Here is a 22,286-nt window from a genome sequence, read left to right as displayed (position 1 = left end):
TCAACATACCGCAACAAGGATAAGAGACAGGAAAATTCATAACTGTAAACACACAAATTCATATGGCCTTATCCTGCACAAACTGTACCTACCTCAGAATTTGGAAGTAGACTTTTGTAGTCTTAGACAGTCTCCTCCTCTAATAAAATGGTACTGAATTGCACATAAAATGCCAGTAAGTCACTTAACTTGCATTAGGCATGTAAAAATAGAATAAAATCTCAGAACCCTATGACTCTTCTTATTCACCATCTACACAAAGCTTAAAGCAAATAAACTCTGTCATTTTGCTATCGATGCTTAAGCATTCTCTAGTAGCTTATTTCATTATATGATTTTTCACACATCAGATTTCTTCAAAAGCTGTCCAAACAGCTACAGAGCTGCAGCAAAAAGGCAACATTACAAATCAGTGAAAAAAAAAACAGATCCTCAGAAGTATGATGATCCCATCAAATGCAAAAAAAGGTTGCTTTTATTCAAAAAGAAAGAAAAATTTCTTCAAGGCGGAGCTGCCATTTTCAAAAGTCATGCAGGGTAACTGAAACATAACCAAACACACAGACACCGAACCTGTCGTTTTTGCACGTATTTCCCATCCCAGTGTTTCTGCTGCTAGCTGTTACTATTCTGGGAGCTGTGCCACAGATGTGGAAGATGCCAGAGGTCTCCTGTCTGCATCCTAGGTTTCCAGCTTCCTGAYGGTGAAAGAAAAATCACCAAAAGTCAGCCAGGCAGAATGAGCTGAAGGACAACTCCTACTACTGGCTGACTGAAATCCCCGGCCGCATTGGCTGCTTTACTCTCCAGCCTGCTTCGCTCCGCCACCTGCCAGCCGACAGCCACTCACATCCCCTCCAAACCATTTGCTCAGGACTGTGGCTGCATACCTCTACGCACCAACATAAAAGCAGTTCAGCTGAAGCCAAGCACGCACAGCAGTAATCTAACCATCCCATGCAGCACACAGGACCTGGAGACCCAGACAAAAGCGGGCTGTCCTCTGACACGCAGGATTAGCGCGATGGAAGGGCCGCACGCAACACTGCCAGGCTGCATGCGCACTGCAAGACAGAGCTGTGGTTCAACAYGTTGCTATTACGCCCCCCAGCACGGCTCACTGCTAGGATTAAACTGGAATCACTTTGGTTACCAGGGCTCAAGGATCAAAGTTACAAAGAAAGACTGACAGATTTTTTGCTGCTTCTAGCAGTGGGATGACACAAGACTGATTTCGAAAGTTTTACAAGTTCATCATGAAGGCGAGATCAAGATTCTCACCACATTAATAACTTTCAACTGTTTGAGCAGAGAACATATTTTGTAACAGAAAACCGTGATCTTCTGTAGTTTGCAAACTGCAAAAGTCTGCCAGGCACGACAATATTGTAGCCAGTCAGAAAGGAGCCATTCTGTATATTGAAACTAAGTGCAGGGGGAGAAATAACCTTGAACTTTTCCTCACCTATATCTAAGCATTCTGTACAAACCTTCAAAAATCAGCTTTTGGATGGGGACAACTACAGATTTATTTAATAATAAAACTGTCACACAAAGATTAAACATGCTAGAGGTATAAATTTATGCCACAAAACTGCGATAAAAAGTGTTTAAGTGACTAACACTCGAAAGAAGTTTGGTGCTTTCTTTCAGCAGCAATGTGTATTTTGCTTACCAATGATTATTAATTTTTGCACTTATAAGACTTCAATCATACAGGCTATTCTATTTTCATCTGCTGAGCTTACTGGCCACACAAACCTGCATCACTGTTTTCTCCCCCTCCTCCATCTCTGTTCAGAACATGCTCTACCTTTAATTTGCAAGTGAGCGAAGAATAACGCAAGAGAAACGTCATACAGACAGATCTGGTCTACAGACAGATCAGGAAGCAAAGTGGCTCTCGAGTTTTATCCTCCCTCTTACTCAGTGACCATGTAACTCTGAACACCTCCTATGCTTTGAGGACAATTTACTTATTAACTTACAACTACATGACACTGTTAAAATAAACAATGTGGGATGCAAGAGTCCTAAGTCTATCCCTAATGAGCCAGTATTAGAGCTTTTAATAATCTGAAGAAACTATGTTAGGGCAAAAATAGGCCTAGGATTTATAACCTGTTGACAGGTTGATGAAGTCAAGTTTTCACTTAATTCTCCTGATGTAACGTCACAGAGGTGCAGATTTTCAACTTTCAAACAAATATGAATATATAGAATTTCTATGAATATACAGATTTCACAAAACTTTAACATAGTTGCACTCCAGTTCAAGTTTGTAGCTCAGATCTCACAACTTTCCCTCTCTGCAGCCTAGACCTTCAACTGGGAGCTGTCTTTTATCCTTCCAAGCTATACCTCTCTGAAGCAAAGGCTTTGATTTTTCCATCGCATTTCTACCTTGTCAGTTGTGGCTCTCAGCATTCCAGGTCTTTTTCAATACCTTCGGTACTTTTAACACTTCCTCGTTCTTCAGTCAAATAAGAACTTCTGATGAATTCTTGTTTTGATACTGAAAGACAACTCTCCGACCCATCTTCCTGAATACATTATTTCCAGTTCTAAATCCTTCCTTCAGCCACAAATTTTAACTGCATATCATGATAAGAGATCTCTAACTTGGGATTTAACTTTCCTTCTTTTATCAAATCCCTTTGTAATAACTTATTACTATATTAATCATTATATTAATTTATTTTCTGTCTGCGCTCTCACATTCTTAGGGCTGAAATTCATAAAGATTGTCGAATCTACAGATTTACTTTGATTTTATATAGTTCATACAGTAATGGATAAATGGGGAAATTCTTCAAATTAAAATACCAACATGCTTTTATTTTCCCAAAAAAGCCCAGAACCACTTCTGCAAGGTGTATATTTAAAAAGAGTGAAAGAAAGAGGGAGTTTTTGAAACTTAGAAGAAGTTATACAGGCCACTGTTTATTTTAAAACTATATAAACAAAAATCAAAGGCACAAAATACAAAAACATTTCAGAATAGCTTGTTATATTGAAATCACATCACTGAACACATAATATTATCAAAAAGTGGCACTACATAAACCAGGTTAGGTTTCAATGTTGCAGTAAGTATGAAAAATTATGTGGAACATTTACTTGCCATTAAATTAATAGTCACAAAGGTGTTGTTAAAGGAAGTCCATAAATTGCACTTATTTGTTTCAAGCACTTCTCATACTGATTATTCAGTTTCACAGACTCCTGTACAGCATGCTTTAAATCTTCTATCTCTTCAAAAAAATCCTAAAAAAAAAAAACCTTAAGTTTCTTTTAAAGACATTCCCAGTAAGAGTTAGTCAACATTTCAGTTGTTCCAGTGATCAAAGACACTTTTTTTTTTAATATATGACTAAGTTGTGCAGCCACAGCTAAAGCAAGATGTTACAATCAACCATGACACTACGTAATAGTTTAAAACTTTGCATGTAAGGTGCTATGCACAGAAAGTATCAAGTTATTTTACACACTGAAATAATACAGACTAGTAACAGGCAAGATGAACTGAGATACAAGAGAAGGAGAAAAAGGTTGATTTATCAGAAAGCTACAAAATGGCAGTCCAAGATGATAAGGGAATACCGTCACAAACTCATCTGCGCAAAAATATGGCAGAAGCTAATGATACAAGAACAAAGACCAGAGATGCTGTTAATTCAAAAGACATCTGGAATAAGTCAGTGAAAAACTGAAACAACAGAGAGATTTCCACAAGATCCGAAACAAAATAATATCCAAATAAGACAAAATATAGTGACATTTCTCTATGCATGCTGAAGTCAGCCAGTRGTAGATCAACACATCATGAACTTCGAAGACCTGATGGTTATGAGATCATTAAAAAGTGACAATAAGCAAGAAGAGAGATTAGGAGAGTAAATTAAGGATGTTGATCATAGTATTTGACAAACCAAGACAATACTGAAGAGTTTAAAATGGAAAAATGGATACCATATCTAGAGACAGAAGGATATAAAACTTTTTTCAGACTTTAAACTTCTAAATTGCTAGTATCTGTTTAAAACCTTAAGCACAATTTTTTATTTTGTTAATGAATGTCCTACTTAAAAGTAAGATCTATTACTTATGACTATACTCTGCTACTAAATTTGATTTTCTTATTCAAAAGGATAAGATTTATGATACAGTGAACTTTAGAGAGCCTAAGATGGAAAACACTATCCAACAGCTTCAACTGGTTGAGATGATAGTAATTTACAATGAAGCAGGGAATGAAAAAGAACAATATGTAAGGCTACRCTTAATTTAAAGAGACGGTCCAATATGAAAGTCATAAAACCCAGCCCTGTTGAATTTATTTAATGTCAGCTTATATGGATTCACTTCCTCAGATTGACTCTTTTGTAAATATTCTATTTCAAAACATATAACTTAATAAGTAGTTCTACCTGCACCTATTTTAACTAGGAGATAAGTTCAGCTTCAAAAAAATACAGTTCAATTATTATGAATATTGATGGCCCATAGCTTAAATGAAGCTATTTTTTGCTTAGCTCCTGTGACTGAAGTCTATTGGGCATTTCAGATCCCAACAACTTCTAACTTCAATTATAAAGGAAATGCAAGGACAGTGAGCAGAATGTAATCACCCAAGACTTAATTTCACCACTGCACCTATAAACCTCAGAAAGTCCTAGCTACCAAAGTAACGCTGTATCTATTTATACTTGTCATCTTCTCCTGCTTAGTCTTTTGCTTTTTTTTTATTAAGCTGCTACATACATTTTAAATAATGTATAGTGATTTAGTCACTATACCTAAAGACTACACTACCTAAAAAAAGCACRCTGATAAATAGCCATAACCTCAGATTCATTTATTTCTCATCTGAAAAGTCAGCCTTTCAGCCACCAGTTGTCCCTAATTTCTAAATGGGACATTTGTCCCTAATTTCTAGATGGGAATCTAGAACCCATTCTCACTAAATGTTCTACAAGTTTAAGCCAACTTTTTATATAATAATATTATAGCCAACATAATATTATTTAGCTCATGAGAGGGGACTGCAGGATAAAACACATTCCAAAAAAAAAAAAAAGCTAGGTATTTTTTTCATTTAATCAAAAGAATGAATTTGCAATACTCAGTTCCTGCAAGTTTAACAATAACCAAAAAAAAAAAACAATTTAAAGAAAGATTTTTTCAGAAAATAACATCTTAGGTAAGTACACTAAACTGAGTCCTCTATAGCTAGCTAGCTAAAACATTTCAAACTTTCTCCCTCTTCACCTGGGCAGGTAATCTACCACAAAAGCTTTGCAGTGCCCTCCCATCCAAAAGCTTAGAGTTCTACCACAAGCATAACTGGATACATTTAAATTCAAGAGAAAATAGTTTTCTTCTTAATGACATCATGAAGAAATAGAAGTGGTAATTCAAAAAATCCTTTCAATATCTATACAAATACTTGTTGGAAGAAATTAAGTCAGTTACAAGCAGTTACAATTTTAATGTCATAACAATAAGAGACAAATAATCTCTCATAAAGGAAACCAAATGGTGCAAACATTAAAAAGCAGTATCCTTAAGAAAATCCTGCAGTTAAAAAAAAAGAAAATTGCATTATTCCTCTTCCTTAACCAAGTAGTATTCTTGGACATTAAACTAACGTGTCAAGGAGTCATTCATTTCTTTTTCTTTCTTAAAATGTTATAAACTGATATTTATTTTTATGTATTCTGCTTGATAACAGCATATGTTCAGTCTAAAGCTAAGTTTCAGTTCAGACAGAAAAGTTAGCTTTACAAAAATCATCTATTCTTAACTTGTCCTAAAATAAATTACCTTGTCTAATCCAGCTAATTCATTTCTTAGTGCTCTCCTTTCTGTAGACAACTTTTCATTTTCTTTCTTCAGCTTTTTAATCTCCTTCAACAATAGCTCTATATTCAATAAAAAAAATATACCTTCAAATATTACAGTCAACCTCCCCCTCATATGAATCATATTACAGCTAAAGAGCTGCCTACATTTTGTGATATTAGAAAATTATGGTTCATCTTTTTAAAGTACTTTTTCTTAAAGTGATTTATCCTTAAGCACATTCCTAGCTACTAGGAAAGATGACATGATCTGCCAGCTGGATATTTCCACACATTCATAGAGGCTGGGAATATTCAACTTCAAAAGTCAGAAGCATACATAACATGGTTTGATTACCTTTTTCTGACCTATGGGAGGGTCATACAATCCATTACTGGATGCACATGTCCTGAATTTATCTCCATTACATGAGCTGTTAAACCATTTTTTTATGCTTTGAAGTCAAATAGGATTAGGGGGAATAAGGATAAGGAAAGTTATCCTGTGGAATAATTTATGTGAGGAAGAGCATGCCCAAACCAATATTGTCTGTATTTGTCCCACAGCTTTGTATCAAAAGTTTAAGGAGTATTTTAAAGCTAAAAATAGGTTCTCCTGTGAATCACCATCTAAAAACCGAAGAATGGAGCAACAAACACTATTACCAACAGATTTGTATAGATGCAGGTTAATAGAATAAATGATAAATACTATAGAATACAGCCACACTCCCACCCATGATTATACTGACATACCAATTCAAGAAAAATAGAAAAGCAGCAGATACTTATTTTTATCACTAAAACAAATGCAGAATTATGAGGTACTATTTTTACACAACAATATTTCAAAAATGAAAAACATTTCAGATACTGCAGTTTGAAGTGGAAGAAAAGGCCTGGAGCACGCTTTTGTATCAGAAGTGAAATGCATCCTCTCTGGTGGGCACACTGGAAGGAACAGCTTCAGAACCATGTGTACCATTACCTAAATATTTACTGCAACACGATTCCTTCTTTTTATATATGTGTCTGCAAGATGTTACTTCTCCCTCTGGGGTTTGACTTCTTTTTTCAGAAACAGCTCTAGCCTTCTTAGAAACCTTTTTGCATTCCAACTGCTCAATTCTTTGTCTCTGCTCTCGAAGATTATGCTCTAGCTCATGAATTTTAATCTGTCGAGAAACTGGAAAATGTTTAAAATGTACAGAACAAACATAGCTCAACTGAGTATGACTGGAAACATACCCTGAATGCAAATCTAGCACTTTGAATAGCTGACTTACAACTAAATTTATGCAAAAGAGCCTGAAAGAAAAAAAAATGCAGCAAGTGAAATCTTGCATACATCAAATATGCTTTTAAAAAATCCATTACCGAGCACACGTACCCAAGAAAATATAAATGTACATGTACAAAGATACTAAACTTTTCCTCGCAATAAAGTGTGCTTTTATGGCAGCAACTGCCCGCTTCTGAGAAAAAGTTCATATAATCTCATTATATTGAATATTCAGGTACAAATGAATGAAGTACAAGTTCACAAGCTCCTAGGAAGAGACAAATGAGACTGGACAACTGTATAGCGTAATGTCTGATCCATGCCAAAAGAGGCAATACCCTCTTGAAGCTTCTTCTATCTTCTTGCACCCCACCCCACCTTTGCTCCAGTTCTGATGCCAGCCTCATTGCACAGCAAGTCAACAGATCTCGCTTCCTGACAGAAAAAACATTTGCCTTTTCTTTTTCGGTTAGCTTGCTGCTGGATTTCTGAAATGAAGAGGTTCACTCTGTATACAGGAAAATATCAAGGCTGGGGTAAAGAGAGAGGGAAGACGCACAGATAGTTGGGAAGATGGAYTGGTAGGTGAGTAGAGAGAAAAACAAGGAAAGGGGAGACATTCACAGTGACAAATCACTCACAGTGAACATACTGACTATTCACCCTTTATCTCAATGGCACGGGAAACAGGAAGAACAAAAATGGGCAAAAAACATGGTCTGATTTTACAAACATAAGAATCACTTTTCARTCTACCTAAAAACTTTATGTTTGGCTATTTGACATTGCCTTCTACAAATTCTACTTACAGTGAGATTTTTAATTGTTTCACTTTGCTCCTGGTTTGTTTTGATTTCTTTCATGTAACGTTTCTGGAGATTATTATACATCTGAAGTAGTCTAAAAACAGAAGAAATGCATGAATTGCAAGAARGTATGAAAGCTAATAAACCATTACAATAAATTGTGCATCCTTTACAAAGAAGTATTACAGACATTCCACAGAGATCACATGGACTGTAGTTGTATTGTAGAGACTTGTACAGAAATATTAAGATTGGTATGAATGAAGCGTGACTGGAAATGCAGGTGAGAGAGACAGAAAGAGAAAGCACCAGAAGAAACAGCAGAGCAAGTTAAAAGAACAGGCTGTAGAGACCGCAGTCAGTGAGTCAGAGGACCCTGTTGTTTCTGTCCAGCCCACATGGCCACACCCTGGTGAGATACCAGCACAAGCAACTCTTTAATGGGAGACCCTACACATTAGCAACAGGAGAGTGGCAACAAGTCTGCAGCATGTCACATATACCATTCCTTTCCCTGTTAGCGCAACAGGTATAGCAAAAGACCACTCCTAAAGGATATAAAAAAAAAGTCGGTCCTGAAACCAGTTTCTTGTCAGTTTCTTGTTTCTTGTCAATCAAGAACCCACGAGACACGATAAGGACTCACCAGGCAGCGTCCCCAGCCCTCTCTGCTGCACACAAGCAATGCTGGCCAGACCACCTGAACACATCTGCTTGTTTCTGAGTATGTGGGGCTGAGAGTCTGAGTGAATGAAATCTCCAAGAGAATGCGCATGCACAGGTAAAATCAACTAACCTACAGATTGGTAAATTAATATTACCTTTTCCTTTCGTATAATCTTGGCTTGAGTTCTGTTACACTAATTTCCTACAGTATTTCATAGCATTCCATCTACGTATATCAGGGCTATAAATGAACTGCTAAATACGAATAGACACAAGAGCTGGTGTTCATACCAGGTCATGACTGCACACTACAAATAGGGTAAGTGAAACGAGCACAGGACAGCTTTGTGAAATAACATACAGATGCTAGAACTAACTGTAAGTTAGGTTATCTATGTGCAACCTAATACAAAGCAGGTCTGGCATGATATTAAAAGAACAACTCAGACTTCTTGAACGCAGGCTTCTAATTAGGCACTGAATGCAAAGCCCAGGGCTAGACGCCCAGCCTCCTGTAGACACTCACAAAGACAGGCTGGTACACTTACACTTTACATACTGTAAAACAAACCTCATTGAAAATGTGGCATTCCACAGCCAGATAAAGGACGCACTAAAAAGAGGGTGCCTGAATCAACAGTAATAGGGAATGCTTCTATCTATGTGGACTCCACAGCCCAGAACTCACCTTCTGGACAGAAAGTTGCCTTTGAAAGAATGGAGCATCATATTTATTTTTAAACCAATCCATAGAAGGATGGACCAGCATAGTTGCCTAGTTCTTAAAAAGTTTTAATATGCAATTTATTAAAATAAAAATGTATCATTTGCATCAAAAACAGTCAGAAGAGTTTGTTTTTAGCATTAATTGGCAAACTACAATAAGTAGTGGCTTCTAAAATCAATTAGACTAAACATGTAGAATCACTTGTGTGGCTTATTTTGAAAACAATACTATCCTATAAATTATGCATATATATATACACATATATATACACACACATATATATACATGTTTAAATTATACACCTCTCTAGCTATCTATAATTTTTGTTGTAGATTTTTAATCTAAAATTGTATTCTTTCTCTTCCTCAGTAACTTCCTTAGGTCATTCAATTTTGCTCAGTGAAAAATGTGTAACAGAAATCCACTTTGTTAAGATTTAGTATTTCCTTTCAAAACTGAAATAAAACGATTTTCCATTCTGCAACATGACAAGAGTATTCTGAACTCTTTCAAAGGCTGAAAGCAACTTCCACAACAGAGTTAACAAAAATGCAACTGATTTATCACAAACAACATCTCTACCCTACAGAGGTGTGAACATGCTTCGTTAATTCTGCAAAGAAGCAGTTTGCTAGGACTCACCTGACACTTTCACTCTCTAGATTGAGATCCTTGTTGTGTCCACCCTTATGCCATAACTGGGATTCTGTTTGAACTTGAACACTTAAATGAAATAAACATTAGTTTAACAGCAGTTTAATGAAACTAGATTTTACAATTTTAATTGTAATCATATAAAACAACTGAAAAAGCCTAAATCACTTTTTACTTTGATTTTACAACAGAGGTTTCTATACAGGATGATAAATGCACCAAAACTTAAACTTGGAAATTTTGCAAACAGGTATTTGAATCTTGTCAGGACACCTTTCAAAACACTAGAGCTATAGTTTTCAGGTCCTCAGGGTCACAGCTTCCAAATCTTTTAAACAGTATTGATGCAACTGAACTATCTTACCGCTATTCCTTACCAAAATAACCTAAACTCTTTACAGTTAGACAGAGATGGCACATTGGTGAAGCAGAGGTATCCCTAATAGATATTAAAACTGTTTGTTTTACTACGACAGCGAATTTTGTCCCAGTTGCCCCAGTCATCCTTTGTTCCTTTACATCAGTGCCTCCAGTATCACTCATCCCCACCACCCTGTTCATAGACAGCGACTCAAAATAGGGAGAGCAGAAAAGGCCTAATTCATCTGAAGAACGATAACAAGGTACAAGTGCTGAAGTACTGCACTTCTTTTGCTATAAAAAAATTTTTAAGTTTGACAGTAATTCTTACTCTCTGCTTGTGACATAGTCGTGCATTAACTGCTGCAGATGCAGTTTCTCTTGAAACTGAGCCAAATTCTTTTCTAGCTCTTTATTTTTTATGTGTAGTTTTTTCAACTTCTTGAGCAACTGTTCATTTTCATCACTGAGCTGAAAAGCAAGAGAAAAAAAATCATGCAACATTTTCATATCAAGTATTAATGGTACTGTTAACGTTTCAAAATAAAATTTCCTCACACAAATTCACTACATTTACCTTGAACTTTATATATGTATAAAGCAAAATGGCAGAAAAAGTAACTGGCTTTATTTTTATTATGGTCTGACTAAAGCTGAAAAATTAATCTACAGCCACATTAGCAGAGTTGCTTGCACACACATTTGCTGAACCTAGCTCAGTAATATGTAGCCAGGCCTACCACTTCATCTGTGATCCACATGCAACTACCTATCGTGCACCCACCTACAGGGTTAATACCTAAATTCAGTATGCATTTCAAATATGTCAACTGATGCTCAGTCAGCTGAAAAAAGAACAGTGACACAAAACAGCGTGGACTGCTTTAAGCGTTACGCCCGTCCCTAAAGGCAAACCCAGGCAGTGCCAGGCCCAGGGCAGCCCTGCAGGCATTGCCGGGTGCCTTCTGCCAGGCCGCGGCGCGGAGGAAGGGCCTTCCACGGGGCTCCCAAGAGCTGTGGCGCGCAGGCAGCGAAGCGGGGGCGAAGGGCTCGGCATTCCGCCCCGGGCGGACGGGAGCGAGGGCTCCAGGCGCATCCGCAGCACCGCGGGCCGCCGCCGCTCAGGGCTCCACTCACTTGGAGGCACCTGTGCACCGAGGGCAGCGCCATGGGCCCGTGAGCGCCGCCACAGGCGGGACGCCCCGGGAGGGAGCGACGCCCGGAAAGAGGCGAGGCCTCGGACCGTCAAGGTCGCTGAAAGGTCAGGGTCGGGGACCGGGACAGGGACGGGGACGGGGACTGGGGCAAGGCAGGACCAGACCCCGCCGCCCTCCTTCAAACGCCGCCGCCGCGGTGGGCCCGCGCTATGGAAGGCCCCCACCTAGCTGCCCCAACACTGCCTGCACCGCCGCGCTCGGGCAGGCGCCGCGGCCACCAAACCCGACCGGCAAAGGCCGCGAACAGCGCGGGACGTCACAGGAAGCGCCCGCGCCCTGTCAGGGCCCCGGCCGCCCCCCCTCCGTTGCCAGGGAAACGGCCGCCGGCGGCGCAGGGCCGCTCCGCCGCCTGCGGGCCGCGGCGAGAGCGGGGGCGGCGCCGCCCGGGCCGCGTATGGAGGCGGCAACGGCTTCACCCTCCTGCCCGGAGAACGGCTCGCGCCGGCGGCCCGGCACCCGCGGGCTCCGCCGGAGCAGCTTTGCTTCCCCGACCCGACCATCTCGCACCGGGCCTGCACCGGATGGTGGCAGCAGGAGTGGCCCCAGGTGCTCTGGAATTAGATTTACTGTAGCTGTGAGCCGCAGCCTCTGGAGCGGGCACAGAAACACCCAGTCCCTGCTCATTCCTTTAAAAAAGTCTTATTAGTTTTATTTACAATTTTATTTGCCACAACTAACAGATATTGAGTGTGTGGAATTGAAAATACTGCCAGTTACTGATGTACATGGACACATATGTACATCCACACACAAAATTATACCTCTACAAAAACACTCTGCATCTCCCACCCATCACCAGAAAAGCCACTTTGTACAGGCTTTCCAAGTAATATCACCAACGTAGGAGTATGGTAGGAGTATGGACGCCTGGTAATGCTGTTACCCAAGGTGTTTTTTGTACCCTTAGTACTTTTGGATCTTGATACTAAAGTTACTTGGTATTTTAGTATTTATGTTTTTCACTTTGTATGCAAGTGCGGCAGACCAGGCAGGAGGGAACAACGTGGGCGGGATGAAAGCTTTCCACTCTGAGGACGGACAGACCGACCGTACAGGTACACCCCAACAGAAGGCACTCCCCAAACACAGCAAGGTTCACCCATCACAGCAGGACTGACTCAAGGCAGTGATTAACTGCTGCTGGTCGCAGTAGCCCTTCCTGTTGACAGTCTTTTCTAATTCTCTAAGTCTAACTCCTTCACAGTCGCACCCAATCTTTTTTGTTCTCTCTGTATAAAATGTTGCCTCTCTTGTTACTTTTGGCCTGTCACATGTTGTCATCTTCTTTTTTGGCGTAAAATGTTGCCAGATCCCACCTGCCCCTCCCTCTTGACTGTGTGGACTCCCTGATCATGGGGCCTGGCAGTTTCTGCAAGGAACCATTCAGATCCGTGCAGAGACGGGGAGATGACAGCAGCTCACAACTGCCCGCTATGGGCTTACGACTGACCTAAAACATGCTGAAAGACAAGCTGGTCACACCGGCTTGACGTTAGGCCGCAATCCCAGATCAGCCCAGCACCGAGCCAATCCCTTGCACTTGGCTCAGGGGTCATGGTACGAGGTAAGAGTCACTGCGCTGAGCTCCAGATACACAAGTCACGCATAAGCTGTGGGCCAGGTAACAACCTGGGCGTGCATGGGAGGGAATGACATGCCCATGCTCTAGCTGCTGCCAAGCCTCTACCTGTGAAGATTTCTTTATTGTTTCCATAACTCCAGAAGCAGCCATACAGTACTACTAATCACTGCCGCCCACRACAAATCACCTTGTCCCTAAATGGCACAGCAACAAAATTGCTACTTCAATGAGAAACTAACATTGAATAAATTAGAAACTAAAAGATCAGTACTATGAAAACTACACAGATATTTCTTGATCAAATCAAAGAAGGAAGCAACTGGCTACAATAAAGAGAAAGGAGTGGGAGTATAATAGAGCACTAGCTGAATACAAGTCAGCAATGCAATGGTGCTCCAGAAAAAGGCAAATCCCATTTTTAGAAGGATTAGCAGTATCATGAGAGGTAATTACTCAGCTCTATTCAGTTCTATCCAGCACAAACAAGATCTCAGGTAGGGTCCTGAGAAGAGACCAGAAAACAAGAATAAAACCAACATGAGGTATAAAACACAGCATATCAGGAAAGGCTGAAAGGACTGGGTATGTTTAGTCAAGAAAATAGAGCCTGTCAAGGAACATTTTATCTGTCTTTATCTTTGATTGTTTAAAGCATGGTAATAATCATTCCCTATGTCCTCTAAAGGAAGGATGAATGGAAATAAAGTTACTTTGCGACAGAGATGATGTAGGTTGGATGATAGGGACGATTTCCTTAATATCAAGGCAGAAAAATATATGGTGCTTTTCCTTCACTAGATGTTTTAACAAACTAAGAAACAATCTATCAGACATGGTTTTGAATACAGGTGTATCTAATATACATGGCATACTGGCATACAGCAAGTAAACAAAAACATCATTTTAAAGCCTCTTTTAGCACAACATTTCTATGATTCTGCATCATTAACTGAACAACACAGTGGTTCAGTTATTTAAAAGAGAGCATGCATCCATAATTCTGATATCTTGCAAAACTGTTCTTAAAATGACTATTTTAAAAGAACGTTACAAGTGACAAAGGAAAGCCTTACTACAGGGCAGTGTGGTACAGAAAGATCAGCACAGTAGAATCCAGCATATCCAATATATCAGTTTCTTATTGTGGACAGTATGAGTAGGAAAATCATTTTTTCCTCAAAACTGGGAATGTCCTGAGTGTTCATAATTGATTAATAACATAGAAGGCATGGCTACTSAAATATCAAAGAATAGCATTTATCACAGAACCTGCAAGGCTTGCTAGGACATATGTTCCTATGGTACCTGCGTGTTTGGGATTTTTTTAATACTATGAGTGGAGCAGTAAAACAATAAGAGGAAGAAGCAGGGATGGATTAATCCAAGGCTTCCACAGAAGCTAGAATTGGCACAGAAAGAAAGGGACAGCATTGGGCAAGAACTCAGAGAGAACAACCTAGAAAGGTTAGAAGTAGCTGAGAAAATGAACCCAAGATATGTCTTGGGCCATTCTTAGATGTGAACTCTGCAGACTCCTTTTCTCTAGCCTTTCTACAAATACAATAACTCATTCTGGGTTCACTGCCTATTTCCTGCCTACCCAAGAGTTGACAACAATGCAGCAGCTATGCACAATTTTTTAGACGCAAACATTTTCAGAACTTGAAAAAGTTACCAGTATAACATCTCTATTCTACAGGCTGGAAACCAACGCACAGAAAAGTTGGGAAATGAGCCAACAAAAGAGCTAAAAGGGAAACAAGAATTACTGATTTCTGTCCTGGAGACTGAGCCACACATCCTCCCTCTGTCCTGCTTCTCTATAGCTGGCATGGGAATTGAAGATAGATGGAGGAAGAAGACAACAGCCAGGTTTTTAAACTGTGCAGCTAGACCTACAGGGAGTTTGTGTAAAATTCAGATTTGATTAAACAAGCACTGACTCAAATGACCTAAAAAACCTACCTGTATCTTCACACTCTTACAAAAAGCTACAGCTGAAGCTATTGCAGGTTTTATCATATGCACTATGATCAAACAAAAGTGGCCATTGATTTTAGGTGGCTCCACTTCAAAATTAGCATCCATTCTTCTAAATTAAAGCTACTCAAAAGATCTGCAAAAATGGCCCAAGGCTGGGAAACACTGAGCATCATATGTTGAGGCATTCAAAATCAAAAGGTAATGTTAGCTTGCATGTAAATACAAACCACAGAAAGACTTTCATGTACTTAATTAGCAAACACTCATTTTCTAGAGATATTAACAATACATGATGTTTTTAAAAACTTTTCTGTGCCAGTAAATATATTAAATGCTACAGCAATATTTACTTCCACTGTAAACAATTATAGCAGAAGCATTTTCCTACACTATTACTCAGTTGTTTTGTGAACACATTCTTTTTTTCTTGCATTTTTGTTTCCAATTCAGCCTGGTAAGAACAGAGACACATTTCATGCTGGCATATGTGAAAATGTCATTGATTTCAGTGGTGCTGAGTCTGCTACTTATTGCCAAAGAGCAGGAATATGACCCATAGCACTTTTTTCAGCTATGTGTGCACCAAAATCATTGATTCAATTTGTCAGAAGAGCTCTGAGCATAAGATTAATTGATGCAACCCTATAATAACTCCAAGCATAGCTTTTTTTTTCCATGCAGATTAAAGGGCAGTGTGTGTTCTTTTGACTCTCAGACATACTTACTATCCTCATGAGATTTTCCAGAAATTAAATTCTCCAGTGAAAATGTACATGCTCTTGTAAAAACACACAAAAATTTCATCTGTCCCAAACTAATCTCACTTTTATCTTATCCACCAGCTGCACCAATAATGACTCCTGAGTCTCTTTCAGTATGGAAGATGGCAACACTCATGCAGTCCTCCTGCCTGTTACATTCTTCAGCAAAATCAATGCTAGCAATCTCACAGCCAAATGACAGTTGAAAATCACGGAACAATCTCAAACGAAATGGCCACTACAGGGGAAAGAAGTTCCTTTCTCATTCTTGTTTTGAGCTTGGATCAGAAAGTAATAATCCACAGTTTGTATTCAGGAATCTTCCCCCGAATAGGGAGCAGCAACCTATTTTTCCTAAGCCTTGGCACAACTATACAGGAGAGCTAAACATAAAAGTTCAGAATTCAGTTCAAAAGTTGAGCATATTTCCAGTATATCAGGATGAAAAGCACAAAGATCTTGAATTTAGGATGACTATTTGCAGAATTAGAAATAATTTTTCTCATAATATATACGAATAAAGGGAAATCAATTTAATCATAAATCTGACAAACCGATTGGGGTAATACTTTTTAAACAAAATTAGACTACAGATATCCCTGCCACGGTATCCTGACAGAAGTTCTCTATTACCTACAATGATAGAAAGATCAGGTCATAATACTGGTTGTTTGGGATTTGGGGGATTTTTTCCTTTTTTTTGTGAATAATGTTCAAAAACAATATTGGCATGCATGTGGCAGACACTGTCTGCCACTTCTGCCTTCCATGCTGGGGAAAAAGACTTTTACCACATCTTATTTTTGACCCACAGACATTGCCTAGGAAAAACAACAACAGCTTGGGATTGTATTACTTTGTCCACAGAGCTCTCTCTGGAGAAGAAAAACATCTTCCAATGGAGAATCAAAGGCAATCACAGCCCAGGGAAGCTACCTCGGCCATAACTCCTTCTTAGGTTTCAGTATTAATAATAATAATATTTAGCTCTCAGCATTGTTCATCCGTCTGTATCTGTTACACCTCTCAATGTAGCAGTTGTGTTTAGCATTAATAGTTCTCCTCTAGAAAACACTGCAGGACACCATTTTATAATTAGATCTGCCTGTCAGACCTTGAAGCCAGTATCCTGATTTCCATGTTAACAAGCTCCTGGAACAGATTTGAAGGCAGAATTCTGCACCAAATGTTTGAGACTATCTTGTGGTTAGTTTGTGGCAGAAGGGAGCAGCATCTGGAGGCCACTCACTGAGCAGCAGATYCGGGGGCCTTCTGGGTGTAGAGGAGAAAGGTGGTCAGAATATGGCTGTGAATGACAGGAAGTGAACACAGGAAACAACTAATGCAGCAGTTAGAACGGTGCAGACTGGAGACATATTAATGAACATTATGAAAAATGGTGCCAGGGCTAGGAATTCCTATTTGTTTCTAATCAAGCAGAACCAAAAATGGGATTCAAGTGGGATCAGTACAGCTCTTCTAGGGATTCTAGCAAGGAAAGAGAGTTTCCTTATTATTTACCTTCCCTTCTTGTACACCCAAATGACAAACAAAAATCTGGACCAAATATCCTCTTTATCAACTATAAAATCTATCACTGCAACATGACCATTACACTAAGCTTAGTATTGTAGTAGTTTACGCAAACAAAAAACTTGTCATCTGGGTTACCTCTTAAAGGCAGACCCAGTCTGAAACTTCATTCTTCATGAGATACTGATAAAAGCTCCAGGGAAAAGGGCTAGAAACAGTAACCAGCAATTTTATATGACTAATCCAATATAATCCTGTGCTGTCTAAAAAGACCATCTGTATGGAATCACACTGAAGTGCTTTAATAACAGTGCAGCAAGTCACTGGCTGTCATGCTGAGGAAATGTTCCTTTGCACTGTCAAGCTAATAATTCCAAAAGATTCTTTCTTTTTTTTCCTCCCTGTTTTTATTAAAGCTGTTAGTCACTTGCTCTCACATTTAATTCCCTATTAAGAAATCATCCATCAAACCTGTGAAGTGACAAGGATTTGTATTTGGAGACATCTGTGAATTCCACATTGATGGCTGGCTAGCTATAGGTGGCCATCCTCTCGCTGTAAAAATTACAACAGATTTTATTACATCACTGCAGTGTGCAATTACTATCAAAGAAGAGCATGGCAAACTGTTGGCTGAAGTGTAATTAAACCTATTTCAGTGCCATAGCTTCCCCTCTGAGCGACCCTGCTTTTGTGCTGCAGCCTGAGCAGAGCAGGAAAGTGATCTCCATGGGGCACAGAGAGCAGCCACGCTGAGAAACACTGCACAACAGTTCAGAGCAGGAAATGCAGAAGAATACCACATCCAGCTGAATGACACGTATGTCAATAAGGGCTTCCCACCCTGTGAAAGAAAGAAATCCATGAGTATGCTGTTTTGTGCTTAGGTTAGAGGTAACACATCTTCACTGTTAAGTACTCTTTCTCTAAAAGAAGGAGGAAGTCTGACCTCCACAAGAAACTGGTCTAAGCTCAGGAGCAGTCAGACGAAGGAAGCACCTGATACACAGTAGTGTTTCAGGTTCAACCAGGACGAGTCTATTTCGAGTCGACAAGATTAAATGCGCGGCCTGTGTGTAGATTATGAAAGGCATGTGAGAGGAACTGGCTAGCATTTAGGGGTTACGAAAGATCAGAGGTTACGAAAGATCTTAGCAGTTATAAAAGATGAGCTAAGAGTCTGATCCAGCAAGGTAGAGAGTAGCCTCAGCGTACTCCAAAGTAAACGGAAGTTCGAAAGCACCCTGCAGCTCACGGCAGCGAGTCCACAGTGACTTGCAGATCTAGGCAAGGGAAGGTTCAAAAAAATTTCACCATAGCCAGAACAGTAATGATAAAAGTCAGTCACAGAATATGAGAACAATGAAGAGAAATATTGCCATCTGTTTATAGGTCTTACAGGGAACTATATTTTTTGCAAAGTATTTTAAGGGTCTTAAAATACTACTTGCAGTCACCGATTTTCTAAGTATTTGTTCTTGGCTTTTTAGTTTTGGTTTAAGTCAGAAAAGAATAGTCAGAAAGCATCTGTAAAACCTGAGGGTTCACTCAGCTGATATTTTACCCTCTGAAGTTCAGCCTTAGGTGATTCTTTTAATAATACTCTACTACCAGAATGAAAAGAAGGTTGGGGAAATTTTACGGAGACAGAAGGAGTTGCTCATTTTCCAAATGCCACTAAAACATCACTTAGGGAGAGGACATATTCCTAGAGCTCATAAAAAATTTAGAAGAGCACTTTCTCCCTTCTGCAACAATATTTCACCATGTGTCAGGTCCCCCAGCTCTGCCAGTCCCCTGGGCCTCCGCCAGGCCCAGACCCCCATTTCAGGCCAGTCTGGGGCCATCAGTCCCTTCCCTGTGATGCCTCAGCAGTTTCGGCTCCAGCCCCACCATGGGCCCCCTCAGCCCTCACCCCAACCCCAACCCATGGGTGACCACCCGTCCTGTCCCCATCCCCACCCCCATGGCCCTGCCCTGCCACCCCACCCTGACCTGCGGTTTGACTTTCCTGCTTGACCTTGGACCTGCCCCACCACCATGAACTTGCCTTGTGAGTTGGACTCAGCCACCAGCTCCGGGCCTGCCCTGCTCCCTCGCGGGGCCCAGCAGGGCCACATGGCCTTCCCCGGCTCCCGGCTCCCCATCCCGCAGGGAACGGCCGGCCCTCGCTGCGCCCTGACACTACAGCTACCCCAGTGAGGATATTTCTGCATCCCACCTACTGTGCTGTCATTTACACTGCCCTGTTTGTAACAGCACAAGTTAAACCGACATTTCAAATGCACCTGTGGCAGCATAATCACAACAAGCCTCTGGGTATCRTGGCAGACCTAGGACACAAGATGCCCGGCATCAGAATAGCATCTGCACAGTTGCAGCAGAAGGGACACAAGGCTCCCCTGTATCACTTTGCTCTTGGCCACCAATTCAACAACTAAAACCTCTTCTTTCAAAACACACACACACACACACACACACACACACACACAAACCACAGAAAACAGATAGCTTTATCTGGTTTCAGTTGCTTCTAAGAATGTAAAGCCATACCTAGCAACAAATTTGCTTATTTACCAAAATTTAAGCTTTTTTTACAATATCTAACTGGTAAATATGCTTACCAGTCTACCTCAGCATAGAAGCTCTCTAGGCAAGGTCCTGAAGTCATGTCAAGCTATGCTGAGCACAGCATCAATAAAAGGCACAAATCTCTATAATCTGGAGGTAACTGAGATTAAGGAAGAAACCAGAGCAATTCTATACTACTCCAAATTATATTACATTTTTATAGGGTTATTCCACTTAATGAAATTAATCTTATATGAGGACAAAGCAGATATGAGGACCAGGAAGACAAGACAAACTTAGAAGCAGAAGTGATCAGCTAGCAGAAGGACTGACAAATATTTGGTGATGGTTACTTCAAGCAAACTTTGATAATGTCTTACTTGACACAAACTTTTAAATTTAGGGTATTAGTTAATTTAGTTTCCCAGAGTTCATTGCTGTTTTTTCCTCATTCAAAATGGGGTCTATAAAACGCTTGCTAAGTAGACCAATAGGCTTGCTGTCTTTGCAGTATCCACGGCAACAGTACAGCTTTGAAACTTAAAGAATTAAGTTAAATTCTTGCACTACAATCCACGGAGGTTTTGGCACTGATTTTAGAAGGAAAAGGACCAGGAAAAGGAAAGTGTTTTATTTCCAAAAAAAAAAACCCAACTATTATTTGTATGAACTACAGATGGCAGAAGTGTTATATCCCTCTCATCCTAAAGTCATCTTTATCATATAAGATAAAAATAAACAACTTAAGCAAAAAATAATAATCTGGAGTTAGAGTCTCTTTGCTTAGATATTCTGCCAAAGAATAGAATACTCAAATTAAATTTAGTCTAGCCCCTATAAAATTCATAGTTGATTTTGTATTCATACCAGGGATAAGTGTTGTAGCTACGTAGTTTTCTTAATGCAAATACTGTCACTACTTAGGCATTTCTGTGCTAGCCAATCAAATAGATTCTGAAAGGTCATTGAAAATGAAACCTTTGACCACAAAGCAGGTGCAGAAAGACAACAAAAAGTTTCATACATTCGATGTATTTAATGTCTTTTTGAAAAAGCTAAGCTGATGGTTCCTTTTTTGTCCTCAATTCTTGGACTCTCTTTTGTTCAATCTAACACTAAGTATACATCAAAATAAATCATTTGGGAAACCTTATTTTGGCAGATAAAGTTTCCAACGTTGTCACTTGGTACTGTAAACATTACAAACTGGTTACTGTATTATATAAGTATGTATTTATATGCACAGGCCACTGTTTTCTATAAGGTGGAGTGAGAATTGCTCAACTGTCTGCCACTGGTCTTCTGCTCTTTTGGCTGCAATACACTGTACTTTGGCTTATATGGTTACTGGAGCAGTAGGTTCTTAATTCTCATCTTCTCGTCTTTGACAAATCCAAAATGACATACAACAAAGACAACTACAAAAAATCTAAATAGCCATGCTTGAATTTTTAATACTTTAATAGCAGTAAGAGCAACACTTTAATTCTCAAACACTAACAAAAAGCTCAGATCAAAAAACTTGAACTTTCTTATTCTTTCTATTCCTGTTGCTACTTTTCCCATACTTTTTCTTCTTAAGTAAGATGGGTAATACCATCATCCAATGCAGTCTAAATGTGACCTTTTTACCAAAGCGCCTGTAACGCTGATGGTCAGTCTCCCATTTTTCAGGATCTGTCCTTTGTCTCTGACTTACAGGCAAGTTTTACYGTCCTCATTAAGGATTATATACTGAATTTCTTACACAATAGTCAGACCACATAGTCAGCACAGACAGCTGCCTAGTGCAGCAAAACACGGAGGGAGCGTTGATTGTGTGAAATACACACGTTCTCCAGTCTGCCTAGGGCAGCAGAAAGCCTCGGAGAGGGGCCTGCCAGACCTCAGTGAGGTCATGGAAAATAAAACACAGTAGCAGCACTCCCGCCCTGAAGTGTACGTTGGGTGAAATAGTCGTGCACTAGACACGGGGCCAGTGCTGAGGCATGGGGCGCCGATGTGCCTGCAGGGGGGACGCGCCCCGGGGCCGGGCCCGAGCGGCGCCTCTGCAGCAGGCTGCGCGCCCCTGTGCGGGTTTCAAACCGCGCTCCGGAGCCCCCGGCCGCAGGGAAGCCCGGCTCGGGCACCGACCGGCGACGCAGCCCGGCCGGCCGCTTCCCCAAGGCCAGAAACCCCTCAAAATCTCAGCCCCAAAGCCCGTAGCTGCCGCGGAGCCTCGCCTTCCCGGGCGGCAGGGGCCGCGCGAGGGTCCTCGCGGCGCTAACGGCCGGCGCCAACGGCCGGCGCGGCGTGCGGGGC

At 40.4% G+C, this 22,286-nt stretch overlaps 1 protein-coding gene and 1 long non-coding RNA gene across 5 annotated transcripts in view; one reads left to right on the top strand and one right to left on the bottom strand.

Moving 5' to 3' along the window:
• The window catches only part of MPPE1 (metallophosphoesterase 1), a 33,821-nt gene that overhangs the window by 10,633 nt on the left and 902 nt on the right, over positions 1-22,286 (bottom strand). The window contains exon 1 of one of the 4 annotated variants that reach the window (XM_026063044.1): positions 7,935-10,040. The exons of 1 other annotated variant lie outside the window; for it this stretch is intronic. The gene's annotated coding sequence lies outside the window, so the exon portion shown is untranslated. Of the gene's footprint in view, positions 1-573; positions 680-7,934; positions 10,041-22,286 lie in introns of those variants that run through there. 2 more of the 4 variants (XM_026063048.1, XM_026063045.1) reach the window with 2 other exon arrangements.
• On the top strand, positions 12,044-15,324 carry LOC112964662. The gene is made up of 3 exons (XR_003253029.1): positions 12,044-12,101; positions 12,531-12,610; positions 14,837-15,324. It is a non-coding gene; the product is annotated as an uncharacterized LOC112964662 (long non-coding RNA).

The sequence above is a fragment of the Apteryx rowi genome, unplaced genomic scaffold (assembly GCF_003343035.1).
Source record: "Apteryx rowi isolate R43461 unplaced genomic scaffold, aptRow1 scaffold_199, whole genome shotgun sequence".
Lineage (NCBI taxonomy): Eukaryota > Metazoa > Chordata > Aves > Apterygiformes > Apterygidae > Apteryx > Apteryx rowi.
Note: the sequence above shows the minus strand (reverse complement) of the source record. Positions and strands in the feature narration are given on the sequence as shown.